The sequence below is a fragment of the Corvus cornix genome, chromosome 12, assembly GCF_000738735.6.
Source record: "Corvus cornix cornix isolate S_Up_H32 chromosome 12, ASM73873v5, whole genome shotgun sequence".
Lineage (NCBI taxonomy): Eukaryota > Metazoa > Chordata > Aves > Passeriformes > Corvidae > Corvus > Corvus cornix.
The window spans coordinates 3,600,307-3,617,655 of record NC_046342.1 but is presented as its reverse complement, the minus strand read 5'-3'; the positions used below and the strand labels follow the sequence as shown (position 1 = coordinate 3,617,655).

The 17,349-nt window shown below is 48.4% G+C and overlaps 1 protein-coding gene across 3 annotated transcripts in view; it reads left to right on the top strand.

Moving 5' to 3' along the window:
• The window catches only part of DAG1 (dystroglycan 1), a 49,327-nt gene that overhangs the window by 7,838 nt on the left and 24,140 nt on the right, over positions 1-17,349 (top strand). Inside the window, exon 1 of one of the 3 annotated variants that reach the window (XM_019280428.3) lies at positions 12,344-12,473. The exons of the other annotated variants lie outside the window; for them this stretch is intronic. The gene's annotated coding sequence lies outside the window, so the exon portion shown is untranslated. Of the gene's footprint in view, positions 1-12,343; positions 12,474-17,349 lie in introns of those variants that run through there. 3 annotated transcript variants of the gene reach the window in all.

Here is a 17,349-nt window from a genome sequence, read left to right as displayed (position 1 = left end):
AACTTAATCCTGCCGACTCCAGGTAAGCCTCTTCGCACTTTTTATGGATTTCTTACAGTCTGTTCACATGCTGGTTCAAAACCTTTGCCTTGATACGATGCTTCAGGAGATCCTTTGAGGCACCTTCTCCCTTGTGCCACAAAGAAAGGCAGAGAACAGAGGAGGCAGTGGGATTTAGGGTTTGATTTTTTCTGAAGTTAAGATGAAGTCAGGATACTGCAGATAGGGGCAGTTCTGAAGGCACACCTTGGCCACACATACCTGTGTTTTGTGATGATTGGTCAGTTCACATCCTGCTGCAAAAGCAATCCACCACCAGCATGAGGGAGATCATGGAGAGCAAGGCTGAGTGCAGAGCGCTGCCCTGGGAGTGTCTTTTGGGCTGGTGTAGTGTGTGGCTCGGTCACTCCAGCTGGGAGCCCAGGAAGGATTGCTCCACATGCTGAAGTCCTCGTTTCTGGTCATATATGGGAATTAAGGCTGGCTAAGCCGACGCCCTAGGCAAGTGTTTAGGGGTGAGATGCTTCTTTAAGCAGTGACTAAGACGATGATTATTAGTGAATTCTACACAGCTGACTCTGAGCCCTGTTTGGGACCAGCAGTCGTAGTCTGTGCCAACTGGAAAAGGTCAGCTAAAGCTTGGAGCTGCCTGGGCACACGGCGAGGTGTCTGGTTTGGAGCAAGGAAGAGCCACCCTCAGCTTCAGTAGAAGCAGATGGCTCAGCTCTGCAGCCTGAGCTCATCCAGGAGCAGACACCTTTCATTTTCCAGTGTCAGTGTCTACTCCGGTTCAAGGCAGACGCTGCATCTCTAAAGAGCTTTTTTGCTCCCCTCTGGGAGTGGAGGAAGAGTCTTCATGGGAAATTTGGTGATGTAAATCTACTCTTAAGGAGCTTGAGGATCAGCTGAAGTGGCCAGTGTCCTCCTGCTTGGGCTTTGCGGCAGCAGCCATCTGAGCTGATTTGCAAAGCACTTTCGAAGGCAAACAGTTGTCCCATTTATCTCCTCTTCTCAGTGGAGAGGAATTACCTGTGTCAGCAGAGCTGGGAAGTTATTTTTTTAGTTCAGGCTTGGTGGGGAGGAGTATAAGTTTGAACTCTTCTGGGTGTAGCTAGTAAAGATCCTTCTGGAGCAGAAACACAGCAAAACATTGCAGCTCCCCATCTGGGTGGTGATCCTGAACGGAAGCACAGCCCTTTGGGGAGAATAGTGCTGCATCAGGAGCTGATACTGCCAAGCATAATGCTCCAGGTTTTTATCTTCAGCTTGTCTCTTGGACTCAACAGGTTGCCAGTGTAGAGGCTGTTGGTGCAGGAAAAGAGGTCTTGCATTGGCGTCTCGTTCCATTTGTGGTTGGCAGGCTTTAGAGCAGTCCCTCGCTTAGAAAAGTCACATGAGAAAAGCATTTCATGTATTTTTAGATGTCTTTTAAAGTGGCTTAGTGGCTGAAAAGAAACCTGCGTCAGGTCACTTGCCTGCTTGCTGCAGTTTGCCCAGGAGTGCTCGAGCAGACTATTAATGTGGAATAGATCCAGTCGGAGCCTTCTGCTGTAAGGGAATTGCTCTGCCCGCTACCAGGATGCAGCTGGCTGTGGGAGGTGACCGTAGCTCTCAGTGTGTGCTGCTTAGATGCTGGTTAGGACAATAGTGGGAAATGAATGGGAGATGTCCAGCTGAACCCAGTTTAATTTCTCTTTATCTTTGGAATTGTTTGGGTTTTCCTTGGTGTCTTTGTGCAGTGCTTTTGCCCAGTAGTTTGTTGCAGGGTCCATACTTGGTGTGCTCAGCTTCTCAGCTGGTTTGAGCAGATACTGCTGGCAGAAGAGGTCCTGCCTTTCCCTTGTGCTGGTGAAAGGGAAAAGAGAGGTGGTCCTGCAGACCCCACATCCAGCCCGGAAACTGAGCCAGATGGAAGCTGGCCTCTTGTTTGTCTCTTGTTGCATTCCTTTAATGTGTGTCAGTTCCCACATCCACTTCTCTGTGCACTCTCATACCAGCACAAAGGGAAAAGAGGAGTGGGATGGGAGAGGTGGAAATGCTTCCTTGGGAAGTTACACCAGCTTAAAATTATGATGATGCTGCTGTGGATCTTCAAGCAGGCTGGGGCACATCTGCCCTGTGAGGAAGAGGCAGGGAGAAAGCTCAGCCATTCCTTTCTCTGTAGATTTTCCAAGTCTTTGCCAACATGCGAGGATGCATAAAGCTTGCAGGCCCTATGTTGAGTGATCCCTTGAGATCTCTGTGGGCCACTGAATAGGAGGAAGAGTTCACCGGTGTAGGAAGGAAGCATGATGCACTGCACTGGAGGGGGAAGTACGAGCTGACATCCTGGGTTGCACATGTGGGTGAGGTTATTGGTTTGTCAGATGTTTGGTGGCTGGGCTGTCATACCACTGCCTGCCAGATAAGAGGAACAGGGAGTCCTGCCCTTTCAGAATAAGCTGAAAGAATGGGAAGCAATGGCAAGTGAGGAGAGCAGGAGACTTGAAGAGACTAGAGAAGCCTCCTCCAAAAGCAGCGGTGTTTATGTAACAGCTAACACCAAATATTGATGTAAATAAGATAAGCTGTGATTTTTACCTTGAAGCATCTGGTGAAGTGACCATTTAGTGACAGTGTGTAGGCAGGTGGGACAAGAGGGCTGGAAAGCTGCAGATCGCTCTCCTTGTTCTCTGAAACAATTTTAACTATAAATGATGAAAGTCTTTGTCTAACAAGAGGAGGAGGCAGCCAGACAATGTAAAACCTGGGAAAGGGGTGTGTTTTTCCTTATTTACTTGCTAGAGTGCTTAGTAACGGAGAGAAGTAACTAGTGAGACTAGTGGCTTTTCTATCTCTTTAAGTCTTTGACTCAAGACAAAGTGCAAGAGTGACTTTAATCAAGAGGTGGAAACTTCAGGGACCCGTGATCGGGTCTCACTAGATGCTGGCCTTCAATATGATGTGGGCGCGGTTAAGAACATAACCAAAGTACAAATGTTGGGCTTTTCAACGTGACCTGCTAAACTGAGTATTTAGCAAGCAAATTTGTTTCTCTTGTCCCTGTCACTTAAAATAAGTGTGGCTGTGCTAAGAGCTCTTTGGAGATGCCTCTGCATCTCACCCAAAGCCCCAAATTGCTGCTTAATTTATGCCTCCTCAGTCTGAGCCCAGGTTTCTGAAGATGAATTTTAAGGGTGACCCTGGAACTTGAGCAGGGTGGTGGGTGTGGCTGGTGAAGGTGCTCCCTGGGGGTCCCACAGCACCAGTGCCTTGCCTTGTGTTGTCTGGGCTGGGTTGAAGGCTGGTGTGTGCTCCTGGGCTGAGGCAGATGGACAGCTGCATGTGCCCCTGGCAGGACTGCCTTGTAGGGAGATGTGCCGGCTGTTTCTGGGAAGGCTCCTGGGGCTGGTTGCTCCTGCAAGCCTGGCCCTCAGGGCTGGGGACATGCACGCCTGGCTTTTCCCTGGGTGTCTTTTAGTGCCTGTGTAAATACCAGCAGGCTTCAGATGCATTGCAGATTCTGGCCCTTTTTTTAAGCCCTAGTCATAAATAGGTTGGTGCTCGCTTGTGGGTCCAGCGGAGCTGTCATTAGAAATGATGTAATGATTAAACTCGTCGTCGTGACGGCTTTCCTGCCGTGCTTCCCTCCCAGGTCTTGTTTTTCTGATCTCTTCAGGGGCATCACAGGTGCCAGGTGAGATACATTTAGACCCTGGAAAAAAGTTAATTTAGCAGAACTCGCTATGAAGTGATGCTTCTTACGGTGAGACAGACCAGCCACCGTCTGCTTTCTCCTTTTGATGCCGACACTGATTGCGCTTGCTCTGCTTCCCAGGGAGCCTGTCCCGGCTGCAGCACAGCTCTGCACTAGGTTTTATAGTTAGTGCTCTTTGGAATAAGTGTCATTTTAAAAGTATCCAGCCAAGAAAGAACACAAGATATAATTCCAGTGACGTTTGTGGATTTTTTTTTTGTTTGGATTTTTTTCTCTCCAGAAGGACAGTGGTTTCTATTAAAGGGAAATGGCAGTGCCTGGCCTTTAGCCCTGGGCGGGAGATGAGCTTTGAGGGTTCATCCCTTTGCTGCAGGGCTGAGGTGGTTTTCTGAACTCCTCAAACAGTGCAAAGCTCAAATCAAGCCATTCCTTGCACATCTGATATTTTTGTAGTTAACCTGTGAAGCTTTTGTGTATGAACCAGAGGTCCTGGGAAGGTATGAGAAACAAGCTATTTTTACTCCATCACAAATAGGGCTTGGCATGTTTATTTTAGACTCCAGAGCTGCTCAGGCCACTGTGGGGTTTTTTATAGTCTTCTACTGTTACTGTCAGATTAAAAAATCAACTTGAACTCTGGAAATCACAGGAAAATAGGGTGCCCCGGTGTACTTGGCTCCAGTGAGGCTCTGAGGAAGCTGCGGGGAGGAGTTGCCTGTGTCATGCAGTGTGCCAGTCTCGGGGTCTCCTGCATACCAGAGAAGTCTTTTCTGAGCTGCCAGCTGTCCATGGACTACGTGCCCTTCTATTGCATCAACTGCCCTGCAGAGGAGCAGTTCCCTTGCTGGGTGTCCTAACTGCATCTGTAAAAAGTCCACAGCTGAATATCTTGAGGAGCTCTGGGGGTGAGAGCAGAGCTTGGCCATGAGGTGAGCAATGCTGCAGCAGGTCAGTTGTGCCTCCTGCTCCACAGAAGGTTTGAGTTGCCAGGTCACCAACATAGCTTTGAATATTTTTTTTTTGCTGCAGACAAGCTCACCAGGCAGCAGGAGGTGAAATTAATGAGACCGGCTCATTTTCCTCCTGCCACCGGAGTCTGAAAAGGGAAGGATTTAGGTCAGTCCTGCTCCAAGAGTGGGAGGATGCATGGAGGGCCCTGTCCCTGCATGGCCAACTCCCTGCTCCTGCTGACATCGTGTGGTTGAGTAGTGTCCCTTTAATTGCAGGTGTGCTTTACACAGGCACTTCCAGCTTCTAAGCTCTTTATCCCAGTTTATTACTAGAAGTAATTAAAAGTGTGGCTAGTGGTGTGTTCACTCTGTGGTGGTGGTGGTGTGCACGGTGTTCAGCAGTAGGTCAGCATTGTGCAAATGTGTAACACAAGCAGCCCAGATTGTCTCTGCCCACGCAGGCTTAACCTCATCACTGAGGTGCCTGGTCAGCAGCCAGCCCTGACCTCTGGGCTGGGGGGTCCTGCTGAGCCCCAGGCTGATCCAGCCCCTTTGGGGTGCAGGCTGGAGCTGCAGCTGACCCAAGATGCTGCAGTGTTTATGGTGAAGCAGCACTCCACCAAGAAGCCAGTTGAGTTATTGACTGTTTAATTGATTCTCTAATAAACAGCACTGGTACTAATTTCCAGTTAGAGCATTTTGCACACTTAGGATTCTAAAGCTCATCATTATTACTGCTAAATCTGACAAATGGCACCGCTGCTGAATGGCAGGTCTGTCACCCTTCCCTCCCATGTCACTCTGTGTTAGTGTGCAAGTCCACCCCAGTTTGCCCTCCCACAGCAAGTCTTTTGGCCACAGACCAGGTGGAGAGTGCAACAGGTTGTCTGGGGCATTCCCTGGCATCCTGGGGGGTTCAGTCTGTTCTTTGGGGTCATGGCTGTCCGTAGGTGCCCCTCCTCTTACAACAGGAAGGTTGACCCTCCTTTGTTCTCTATCTTACACCTTGTTCTCCATTTTTTCCTATTTCAGAACCCACCTCTTCACTGCCCTTGTCCCTCCCTGTCTCTGCCCAGACTCCCACGTAACAGCCCTGTGTTACTTTCTGCGCATTGCTTTGAACTCTGCTGCATCTGTACCCAAACCCGGTGTTTGTGCTACATAGGCAGTTTCATCTCTCACCCTTACATGACTTGGTGTCACCGCAGTGGCCTCACAAGTCTCCACACCCCAAAGCTCCCCTACATTTATGTGGTGTGTGTTGGCTACCCTACACCAAAGACAAAAATCTCTAATACAAATACTGCACTTCAGCCTTGATTCCTCTCCCCATGTCCAATTAAGCAGTTTCTTAGGTGCAATCTGCATACCAGTGCAGGAAATTAACATTTTTCACGGTTTTTAGGTTTACCCAGCATCCTTACCCTGGAGCTGTTGGAACTGCTGCCATGGCTCCCTGCAGAGGTCCCAGCTAGCCATGGCCAGCAGTGCTCCATCAGGACCTCTGGTTACATCTGTCCCTGAAGAATTTACAGCCTAAGCTGTAAGGATGGAAAAGGAGATAGGGGGGTCATGTAGCCCTGTTCCTGCTGAGCAGTCACAGAGCTCCTGTAAGCTGATTTAGCTGATAGTGGTGAGGAACACTGACAGGCACTTACCTGCCCCAGGTACCTGGCCTGGCAAGCATGTGTTCTCCCCAGCTCCCCACAGCACTGATGGAGATAACTGCAGTACCCCGGGGGTGTTTTCCCCCTCTCAGTTTCAAGAGCTTGATGAGCAGGAGGGGTTTGTGGTGAGGATTGGGCTTTCAGCTTGGTTATTATCTGTTCGGTTGACTTAAGTCTGGCTTTCAAAAATAGGTAAGGCAGCCAGGCTCGGAGTGTCTGGCCTGTTCTCCAAACAAAACACAAGCTTGGCCACAGCGCTGTGTGTTTTGGATTAAGCAGACCTGAATTTATTTGTCAATATTAATATTTGTGTACTGTAAAGAGCCAGTGGAAGTCTGTGCTCTGAAGGTTAAGCTGTGTTTTGTTGGTATCTGGTGCTCAAGGACCTGTATCTGTAATGGCATGGGTGCTGGGGAGCAGGATCTGCCCTTAGCCATACCCTGCTGTTTGCTGATGCTTTGGACCTTCCAAAAGCACAGCTGCTGTGTCTGGGTTTTCCCTTCTGCAAGAGGGTTCAATATCCCTGTGAATGCAGTGTGTTTGGGTTGAAGTGCACGGGTTGAGGTCTGTGTGTAGACAGGATACCCAGGTTAGGACACAGGATGATCCATTTTCCCTGTGCATGCTTCTTTGCAGTGTCTTTAGAGGAGCAGGGCCTTTGGGGAGCTTTGGCATGTCTGCAGTGTAGTTGGCTTGTTATGTGCAGTACTTGTGTCCTGGCAGCCATGCTCACTGCTCAAACGGAGCTCCCAGAAATTGCTGCCAGTGGAACGTACTGTGGCTTTGTCAATGACAAAAATACCTAGTTCTTGAGAGAGTTACTTTGCATGCAGAGTTACTGGTGTATTTTCTTTTGCTTATTGGCCTGTAAAAACAGGTAAAAAAAAAAAGGTAGATTTGAAAAGAAACCCATTGTTGTTGGTTTGTGAATAAAGATATTTTAATCCACAGAATGTGATGTACTGGTAGAGACCTGATGTTACAATACAGAAGAAATGTGTTTGTAGAAAAGCACCTAAAAAAGACCTAAAAATGATTCTATGCCATACCCTAGGTAGTGCAACACAGTTTTAAAAATCAGCAGCAATTTTGGCTGGCAGCCTGCAGGTCTAAAATGTGAAGCATTGCACTGCACTTGACTAATATAATAAATTTTGAAACAAAGTGATTTAAAATACTTATTTATAGAAAATATATTCAGGGACTGGAATGCAACTACACTAACACTTAATATATTCCTGGAAGAGTTGTGTGGCTGGTCAGCGTTTGTTTTCCAAACTCTATTTACAGCTCTTCCAAACATTTCCATAGGTGTTTTGGACAGCTTTTCCCTGGCGTGCTGCAGCCCATGGCTGCTGCCAGCAGATTGGGAGAGCCAGTGTGACAGAAGGGCTCTGTGCTGACCCCCCACCACGGGAAACTTGCTGCTCTTGCCTGACAGTCCCAGAGCAGGATGCTGGGGAGGCTGTGATCTCCTTCCCCACCTGGCATGGGTCCCTTTCCCCGGGACAGGTGCAGCTGTGTGCTTAACCTTTGTTGCCAGAGGAATTCAGCCCTTCTGCCAAATGCCTCATTCTTCCTTTCCTGGGATGATCCAGCCTGTCCCCTGCTGAAACGGCCCTTCCCAGGGTCCTTGGTGGCAGGGCCTCTCCTCCTGTGGCTCAGGGTGACCACACACACTTGTCCTCCTCATGCACCCTTGAGCAATTTGCTTTATTTCTTTTATGTCCCGTGTTTGCTGCATTGGCTTCACCCTGGCTTTTCTCATCCTCCTGATTTCCTCAAAACTTGGGAACATGTCAGGTGCATTTTTTCAACAGAATATCCCTAAGGGCAACTCTTAAATAATCCTCTCAAGGAAAAGGAAACCAGAAGGGTTGGGGGAGAGTGTCCATAACCACCTTATCGCTTGCAGCCTCGAGACCTGGCAGGAGTTGAAATCAATGTGTATGTTGCTCCTGCAGAATAAACAGCCTTGCGAGGACTTTGGCAAGCAGAGCCGGAGCCGTCTCTCCGAGGCCAGGGTATAGTTTGTTTTCTGGGACAAAGACTACTTAGACATCTGGATTGCATTGGGGATTTTAGGGGAAAGACAAATTATTAGTTTGCTGTGAATGGAGAATGACTCTGATTGCTCTGTGAGCGTGCTTTTGCCAGCTCACTGCTGCACGGGCTCCATCCACGTTCTCGTGCTTCAGAAAGAGAAACAGCAACTGTGGAGGCTGTTGGCCGTGTCCTGGGAACGGGGGGCTGAGCAGACCTTTCCCGACCTTCTGGTGCGCTGAGAAAACATGCTCATTTTATGGGCAGTTAATTTATAGAAAGTTCCTGTTTAAATTTCCTCCAAGGGCCGTAAAACCGGAGGACAGCTGCACGCATTAGCTGGCTAATCAAACACTGCTCACCCCTGGCTTGCCCTCCCCTTCTCCTCACCACCACTAACTTTGGGCTCCTTCATGTGAGTGTGGCAGCTTTGGGAAATACACTCAAAAACTGTGTGCAGAGGAGTGGCTGGTGCTCCCAGGGTTTGGGGTGTCCTTTCGAAGCCACAGGTCTTGGGACTGGGCTCTTCCCCAGAAGCGTCCAGGGTCAGTCAGATTTTGTATTGCACTCTGCCTGATTTTATAAAGGCTCTGCTGTTCTCTCTGCCCGCAGGAATGGTGGTGCCTGCCATGGAAATATCCACCCTGGGCTGAAATCAAAACTTTGTTCACATTTTGCTCATCTTCCAGGCGTGGGGAAAGCTGCAATTGTTTCCTGCTGCCTCCTCCCTCCTTCCCCAAAGACTGGAAATAAGTAAAACCTCATAGATTTGTTTGCAGTTGTGTGTGAGTTCATCCTTCAGTGAAAGGAGATCACTTTAGATGGGTGCTGGGACACTCCAGAAACGCGGCTTTGCCTTGGCTCCTCGCAGCAACCAGCCTGATAGGATTTCAGTATGGGTATGTGTTCTAATAAACTTGATCCTAATAGCTAATTTTGATCTAGTTTGACAGAGAGGTTGGGAACTTAGACACTGAATCTCTTTAGAGCTCCTCAGAGCTGCTTTTTCCTATTCTGACAACAAGCAGGCTCATGTTCCACCCTCTGCTATAATTGGACCGGTTTATTTTCCACCACCTTCTCACCGTGTTAAAACTAATGATGAAAAGGAGAAACTCCTAGCCCATGTTCAGGACTAAAAACCAGAACTAAACTCCTGCTCTTGCCCTCCCAGCAGTATCTGCTTCTGCTCCAAACAGCTGTCCTGCCTGGTCTCCCTGCTGCCCGTGCTCATCAGCTGCAGGGAAGGCAGCAGAGCTGTCTCTCTTTTGGAGAAGTCGGTGTGTTCTCATATCCTTATCTCCCTTGTGTTCTAGGGAGTGTTTGACCAGTGCAGAAAATTACTTTGGCTGTGTGGCTGGAGGCTGCAGAGACTTTTTTGGAGCCCCCTGCTTTATCTGCCAGGAACTTAATAGAGGTATGATGGCAGGAAAGAGCAAAGGTGAGCACGTAACACCCATTACAAGTTTCTGAACCTTCAAGGGCTCCTGCAATAAACCCCTTCAGCAGATTGCCCAGTGTGATGCAAGAAAATTGGCCTGGTATCTCTTCATTTTGTTTAAGCTGGGGCCTGTTTCCCTTCCTTTAAATCTCTGCAGCAGTTGGGGAAAAAATGCTGCTGATAGAAATGCCAGGAATGTGCACAGCAGGTGGGGACTGGCAGATGTACTTATCAATCACAACAGGCTGACGAGTGGTTTATTCCTCTAAAGAGCTACTGTTTGCCTCTGGCTTGGTTTACTCCCGTCTTCTCCAACTCCCTCCAGCCTCTACCGAGGTTCAAGTTAAGAGCAGGGTAGATTTCCTGGTTTTCTGGAGCATGCCATGCTTGGTGCAGGACTCCCTGCTCCAGGAGGCCAGAAGAAGGGGAGGCCGGGGACAGACCCAGTAAATCACAGTGGAAGGGTTGCAGCAGCACACCTCATCAACAACATGCCACATCTCAGGGACGGGATTTGGGAAGTCTTGCTTCCATGGTGCCCAAGCAGAAGACAGACTCTATTAGTTAATTGAATTTGCTGCACTGTTGCTTTTCAAAACATTACTTCATATCTCAGAGGAGGCTAGAGTTATTTCAGTGGACAAAACCCTGTTTTAAGAAGGTGGTGCTTTGAGGAGATCACTCTTATTTTTGAGTGAGAAGACTGACACTCTGGATTGCAGATCTGTGCCTGTGAAAAGGGGAGCAGGATCCTCTGTTCATCGGGGGTTCAGAGAGATTGAACCATGGTTTGGTGTGGCTGCTGCTGATTTTTTGAGCACCTTTCACTTCATATGGAAATGCCTCTTTGTAACAGGGCAACCCGATTTACATGAAATAACAGGCGAAAGAAAAGCCTTTATCTGTTGATCTCTAAGCAGCTTTCCCGGGAGTGTTGGCAGTGTATGTTACAAGCAGAGCAAACCTACAGTCACAAACGACATTATGGATGCTTTTCCCTCCGAGCTTTCATTCTGGCTGCTCTGCTTGTGTCAGAATTCGTGTGTTATCCCAGTGCTTTGGATCCACTCCATTTCTGTGCACTGTGTCTTGCAAAGCCCAGAATAAGCCACAGGCTTGCAGATGATGTGATTAGACCTCTCTTTCAATGGCTTGCAGGTATTTTCCCTGGCTACTTCAGCTAGTGTGGATCTTGCTGTTGTCTGCAGTGCTCTGGGCACCCAGCTCCAGTTCACAGTGGTTTGCCTTTGTAGGGACGTTGTTGATGTACATAGTTGATATCTTTAAGAAAAATGAAGGCACATCTGCCCCAAGCCTTCTTATCAGTTTTTCTTCAGATTGTTTCTTGGTTTTATGAAAGAGCAGTGGAAGAAAGAAATAGCTTTCCCAAGGAATAAGCACAGCGAGAATAAGAGAGCAGGCAGGACTACAACACAGAATAAAGATCTCAGAAACGTCCCTTTTCCCAACAGCAAAGCGCTCTTTCCAAACTCTGCTCACAGGGCACCACCTTGGCTAAAGGGGGCTTGTGTTGGGAGGTGCTGCCTTCAGATTTTCGAGCGGTTTAGCAGCAGTTGAAGCAGCAATTCCAGTCACAGTGCCATTCCCAGTGCTACCTGACCGCATCCCTCCTGGAGCACCTTGCCCCTGGCCTGTGGACTCTGGCATCCGGCCTGCTTCCGCTGCCCTGCCCAGCTCCCAGCGGGAAGTGGGTCAGCTGGTGAGTAATGTTCCCATGGAGCTGCCTTCAAGGGCAGTTACCGAGCAGGGCGTAGCGGCGGTAACCAGGGAGCGCGCACGTCCAGATGCCGTGAGCCCCACAGCACATTCCCGAGGAGTTGCCTCCCACTTGCAGTGATTTGGCCAGAGCTTCCTCGTGCAGGACTTTCCTAAATCAACTCCCACTTGGAGTGGATTCAGGCTCACGCTTTGGGTGTGGGGTGGCCTGCTTTAGCTGCTGGGGCAGTTTTGCCTCCGCAGGGCAGCGTGGAGCAGCGGTGTCTGGGTGACACCGGTCACACTACCTGCCACAGAGACTGTCTGGAGTCGAGTTTAACTCTTGAACTTAACTGCTCGCACTGGAATTTCCCGTGCCTGAATTTCCATGCTGTGTCCCCGCCTCAGGCTTTGTTTCAGGTTTTCAGCAGAAGCAGTTGAGCAATTTCCAAGAGTTAAAGGATTTTTTAAAAAGTTTTATTTTGTCAGTATTTAAAAACCAAACAGCCCCTAACTGCTTATATTGAGACGTGCCTGGGTGGCACAAAGGCTGCATGGAAGGTTGGCGGCCCCGGGCTCTGATTGCAATGGATGTGCCTTCTCCCCTCCCAGCAAAATGCCCTGTATCTTGCGGATCTTATCAGGTTACAGGGGTCTGCAAGGCTCCCAGTTCACCAGTGCTTTGTAGACTGGTTTTCATAGATCCTGTCCATCCAGGACCTCCTCCAGCCCGGGGCCTGAGGGGCTGAATCATTGCTAGGAGTGGGAGGGAGGTGCTGCCACTGCCACTATCCCAGTGCTGGGAGCAGGATCCAGTCTCTCCTGGGCTGCGTGCCGACAGTCATGGATGGGTGATGGGCTTGCCTGTCCCAAAGGCAGAGAGAAGCTGGAGTAGGGGTGGAGAAAAGCAGTAAACTGGTACTTGCTGAGACCAGCTCACAGACAACCTTAATTCTCAGGTATTCTGACTTTTAAATTCATTTGCAGCCTTGAGGTTTTACTTGTTGCCTGTTACCTAGAGCATCATCATACTGTGTTGGGAGAGGGGGCTTTAGGCTCAGTCTACAGCAGTGAGCAAAGCTCCTGGCTGACATAAGGTCTTGAGGAATAGGTGAGAAGCAGTCTGGCTGCTGCTGCCTGCAGTAGGAGGCATGATCATTACCTTTGAAAGCTTTTTGTGTGTGTGTGGAAGGTGTCTCAGATCTGTAGCCTGGATTTGTTTGCTCTGAGCAGTTGACTGTGGTGATGCTGCTGTGTGGACAGTGTTGTGGTCCCTGATCAGACAGCTGCTAAGTGAGTGTTTGGTGACTGTAACTAGTATGCCACGTTATTTTTGGCATAGTGTCTCTGCTTTATAAGGGATGCACCGATGCTGCTAAAACCACATTTTCCCCCTACAACCCGTTATGAAGCTCAGAAGAGGCCAATCCAGAGTTACTCTTCAGAGATGGGGATGTTGCGGAGATCATGGCTGTGGTGTAACTTGGGTTTTGTTTTTGTTTTTTTTTTTAACTTTCAGCCCAGCCCCTCTCCTCCAGGTGAGGAAATGGGGATTTGTGAGCAGGCTTTGTAACTGGCTCAGCTGAATTACCTGCAAGTTCCCTGCCCACATCTGGGCTATTCTGCATCCTCCAAATGCTGTAAAAGGTTCAACAAGGTGCCGCAGGACTGGCCTGATCTCATCCCCGAACCAACAGTCTGTTAAAGACAGTGAGCCAAGGAAATCCTGTGTAACCACTGAAGTTAATATAAGCGGAGCAAAGCTTTGGTGCGTGTTGTTGGGTACCTAATTGCTGCGCTTGCCACCTGGGGATTGGAATTGCTCTCTCGCTCTGGAACCTGAATGGGATGTACTGTGATAAGCAGTTTAATTGTTTCCCCACATCTGCAGCAGCTCTGTAAAGCGAAGGCAAGGTGAACACACCTTCAGAGCTCCACAGCCTCCCTGCAACTCCAAGACTGCCTTTTTTCCTGCGGTGCTTGTGCATCTCTCTCCATAGAGCCCTTACGCTCTTACTAAACTGTTTATGTTGTCCTGTGCTGTTTGACAGCAGTGAGCCCTCACGTGTCTCTGGGGATTATTTCAGACTTACCGAGATATAGGTGCAGCCATAGGAATGTGACTGTGAGAACAGCAAGGATAGTCCAGTGGGTGCTCAGTAACAGGATGCCCTCTTAAACTAATTACTGGGATTTGGACATCGAATTAGCAATGAAGGTCAGGCGAGTGCTGAGCCGAAATCAAAGTGAGAGTGACTCGGGGGGGTGGATTCAGAAGTGATTAAGGACAGATGCATTTGTCTGCTGTTACACAGCTCTGGGAACACTTAGGACTGTTGTGGGTGGCTGTTGGCTGGGAAGTGGGGCTGTTGTCATTTCTCTCCCGAGGTCATCAGCACAGGCTGTGCCTGGGGCTGGGCTCTGCTCTGTTCTGGGTGCCCCAAGGCAGAGAGGGTGGTTCTGTGGGAGCAGAGCTGCAAGTAGTGGAAGTAGGGGCATAGAAGCACTGCTAGTACAAAGGGTTACATTACACAGAGTATGTCTAACTTGGCTAAGATGTGAAGGGGAGAGTGGTTTTTGGGTGTCCAAAACACACACAGTGGGCAAGAGAAGATGATGCTTGGCTCAGAGAGGATCAAATTATTACAAAACCGAGCTGAATGCTGGTTTAATTTTCCTTGTTGCCTCAGAATGGCATCCAACTCTGTTTTCCTGGGGCATACATTGGAGCTCTGATGACTTTGCCCCCATTCTTGGGATTCTTGCAGAAGGAGTCATCCCGTGCTCCACTGTGTTTCTTTGCACTGGGAATGAAGTCAGTACAGGATCTGCCTCATCTTATTCCATTTTTTCTCTTTATAACTTTAAATTCATGTTTTAATCTGCCCACTTCAGTTGCCCCAGCTGCTGCCATCTTGCATGTCAGTGTGCAGCTGTGAGTCCATGCTGCTGTCCCTTCACAGCCATCCAGATTGTCACCTAAGAAGCTGTGGGACACAGTGTCAGTGAGCTGGGCAAGCAGCTTTGGTCTCCTGTGTAAAAACTGCAATTGCAAGTCAAAATAGAGGGATGCAGCCTTTGCTCACACTATTTGAAATACACTGTAATTTAGGGTTTTTTTCCTCATAAACATTCAGGTCTTGCTTTCAACATCTCTGACCTGTACAAGATGGAGGAGGGAAAAATTACTGGATTTTTTTCTGCTGTGGCTAAACCTCAGGGCCATTTTCTGGTCTGATACCAGATACCATGCCAGCTAGTTAACTGTTGCCAATGTGTTACACTACACAGGCTCTGTGGCTGCTTATAGAAGGAAAACATAAGTTTTCCTTGTCTTGTCCTTGCAGTCTCTCTGCCTCCCCTTTCTTCTGTGAATGCTCTTTACCCAGTTTGTCCTTGGGTCCCAGTTTTGAATAAATTGTCTGGTGTCTGAGCAGGACAGTTTGATCCTATTTTTAAGTCCTTTGGACTTTTTTGTCTGTGGAATTTGGGATCAGGGAATGGCAGGATGTTTATTTTGGAATTGCTGCAGGGGGATTGCTCGGAGCAACCCCTGAAACTTCCTTGTGTGAGAGAGGAGCAGGTTACCCTGCACAATATTTAGTTAACCTGGCTTTGTGCTGTCAGGGTTGTTTCTCTGGCCCTTCTTGCCCAGATCCTGAATGCATGATTCCTGGTGTAAGGAATGAGCTTGAGCTGTGGCTGGATGTGTCCTGTTATCCGTATGGATGGGGCAAAATGTTAGTGTTTAAAAAAAAGCTTCAATCTCACTGATACTCTCTGCAGTGAGTAAGTCTGGTCTGGCCTTGAAATAATTGAACTTGTTTGATTTCTCAATTCCAGAGCAGGGTGGGGAGAAAAACTGGAGCTATCTCTGCATCAGTGGACTTGTGATGAGCAACTCCAGTCTTCCCTGCTCCTGGCTGAAGCCATTGAGGCCATGGTCAAAACCAGATGAGGGTTATTTTATAATTACACAGTGCAGGTAAACAACATAATTTAGCTCAAATATAATCCAGTGAAATTAATGCAGCAGGAATGCAATGCAGACTCTGTTAGTGTCTGGTCTTTTAAGGTTTTTCGTTTAAATCAGTCTTCCTGCACCAGAGCAGTTGGGGAGGAGATGGACCTGTGAAGCCATGCACTGTCCTTCTGCCTCAGTAAGCTTGTGCTCTTGGAGCTCTCTTGCTTTTGGACTTGCCCTGTGAAGGAAAGGGTGGCCAGCTTGGGCCAGAGCTGACTGTGAGGAGCAGAGAGTGTCATTGAAGCAATCCAGCCCTTCACTCCTGGTCTCCAGGAAAAGAAGGCATCTATAGAAATGTGCACCTGCAGGAGGAGTTTATTAATTTGATGGCTTTTAGTGACTCCTGAATTTCTGCAGGTTTAAAGGAGTGTGTGTTGCCCAGCTGGAAGCTGCTGATCTTTAGGGAGTTAATTCCTCCTCCAGAAGCTTCTCTGCCTCTGTGACATGGAAGCAATGCTGCTTCATTTCGCAGCTTTCCCATTTTATGGTTGATGGTTAAAGTTGGAACATTTCTATCTCCTTCTGCCAAGAAGCGTTTAGAACAGTTTTCATGAGAAGCACTAAAAGTTGGAGGTCCACAGCTGATGCCCAGGCTGCTCTGCATCAGTCACTGGGGGGTAAAGATATTTAAATTAAGAGCTGTGGCAGTCTTGCTAGCTGAGTAATAAATCAGGGCTGAGAAACTCCATGAAGCTGAATCTTAATGCCTTGGCTTGGAGTTGCAGGGTGGGGTGGTGAAGCTGATGGAATGGTGGGATGTTTCTAAACAGAATGTGCCTGCCCTTAGTTACGCTGCCACAAAGAATATAAATACTGCTGCATACGCAGCTGAAGTGCTGAAAATGGCTTTTTGTTGGTGTTGATTTCCTTGGTTCCTGTCTCCGCTTAATGTCAGCTGTTGGTGCTTTGCCTCCCCTTGGTAGCAGCAGCAGGTAGGGGAGAGATCCAAAGCTTTGCCTTCCATTCCTGTGCTTAGTGCTTCAGTCCTGACACTGTGACACCAACCTGTAGGAAATTACAGTGCTTGAGCACTTTCAAGGACCTGCTAGAAATATTTCATTATCTGAGGAATTTTGTGGAATACCCAGCAGGTGATTATAAACCCTTGGAATGTGGCTGTCTCCACAAAGCACTCCAGCCAAACAGCATTTTGAGGTGACTCTGGAGTTGAAACCTCCACCAACACTTTCTTCTTTTCAGATTTGGGTTTGGTGCCTGCAGCCCTCAGGCACTGTGTTCCTGGCACTGGAGGATCCCCTGCCCAAGCTGCCCACGCGTGGGTGCTCATGATTCATTCAGTACCATTAACAAAGCCAGTGCTTGCCTGGTGGCCCCAGTGCCGGTGTGTCCTAGGGAGGCCCAAAAGCTGTTCTAGTGATGAAAAAAGCATGTCAAAGCACAGGCAGGGGCCCTGCCATGAGTATTCTGGCTCAGGTGTAAGGCCAGAGATGGAGCCTCAGAAGGGTTTCCTTCAGAACAGGATTTGGAAGTTTGATCAAGTTTCCTAAGAAGGTGATTTGCAGAACTACCCTGCCTGTCAGTGTCTTTCATGTCTTTTACCCCTCTGGTAGCTTCTGCTTGCTAATTTGACAGAAGGGTACTTTATTAATTTAAATTAAATAAATAAAAAATAGACAGTGGTTAGGTGGAAGAGTTTTGGCTAAAAAGACACTGAAGCTCACCTCCCTCCTCTATGTGACCCATTCAACATGTAATGTACTCCAAAACTCCAGATTTCCTGCCTTGATGCACCTAGGAGTTTATCCCTCAGGGTCTTTCTCTTTTTGTAAGGACTCTTTAATACTTATTAA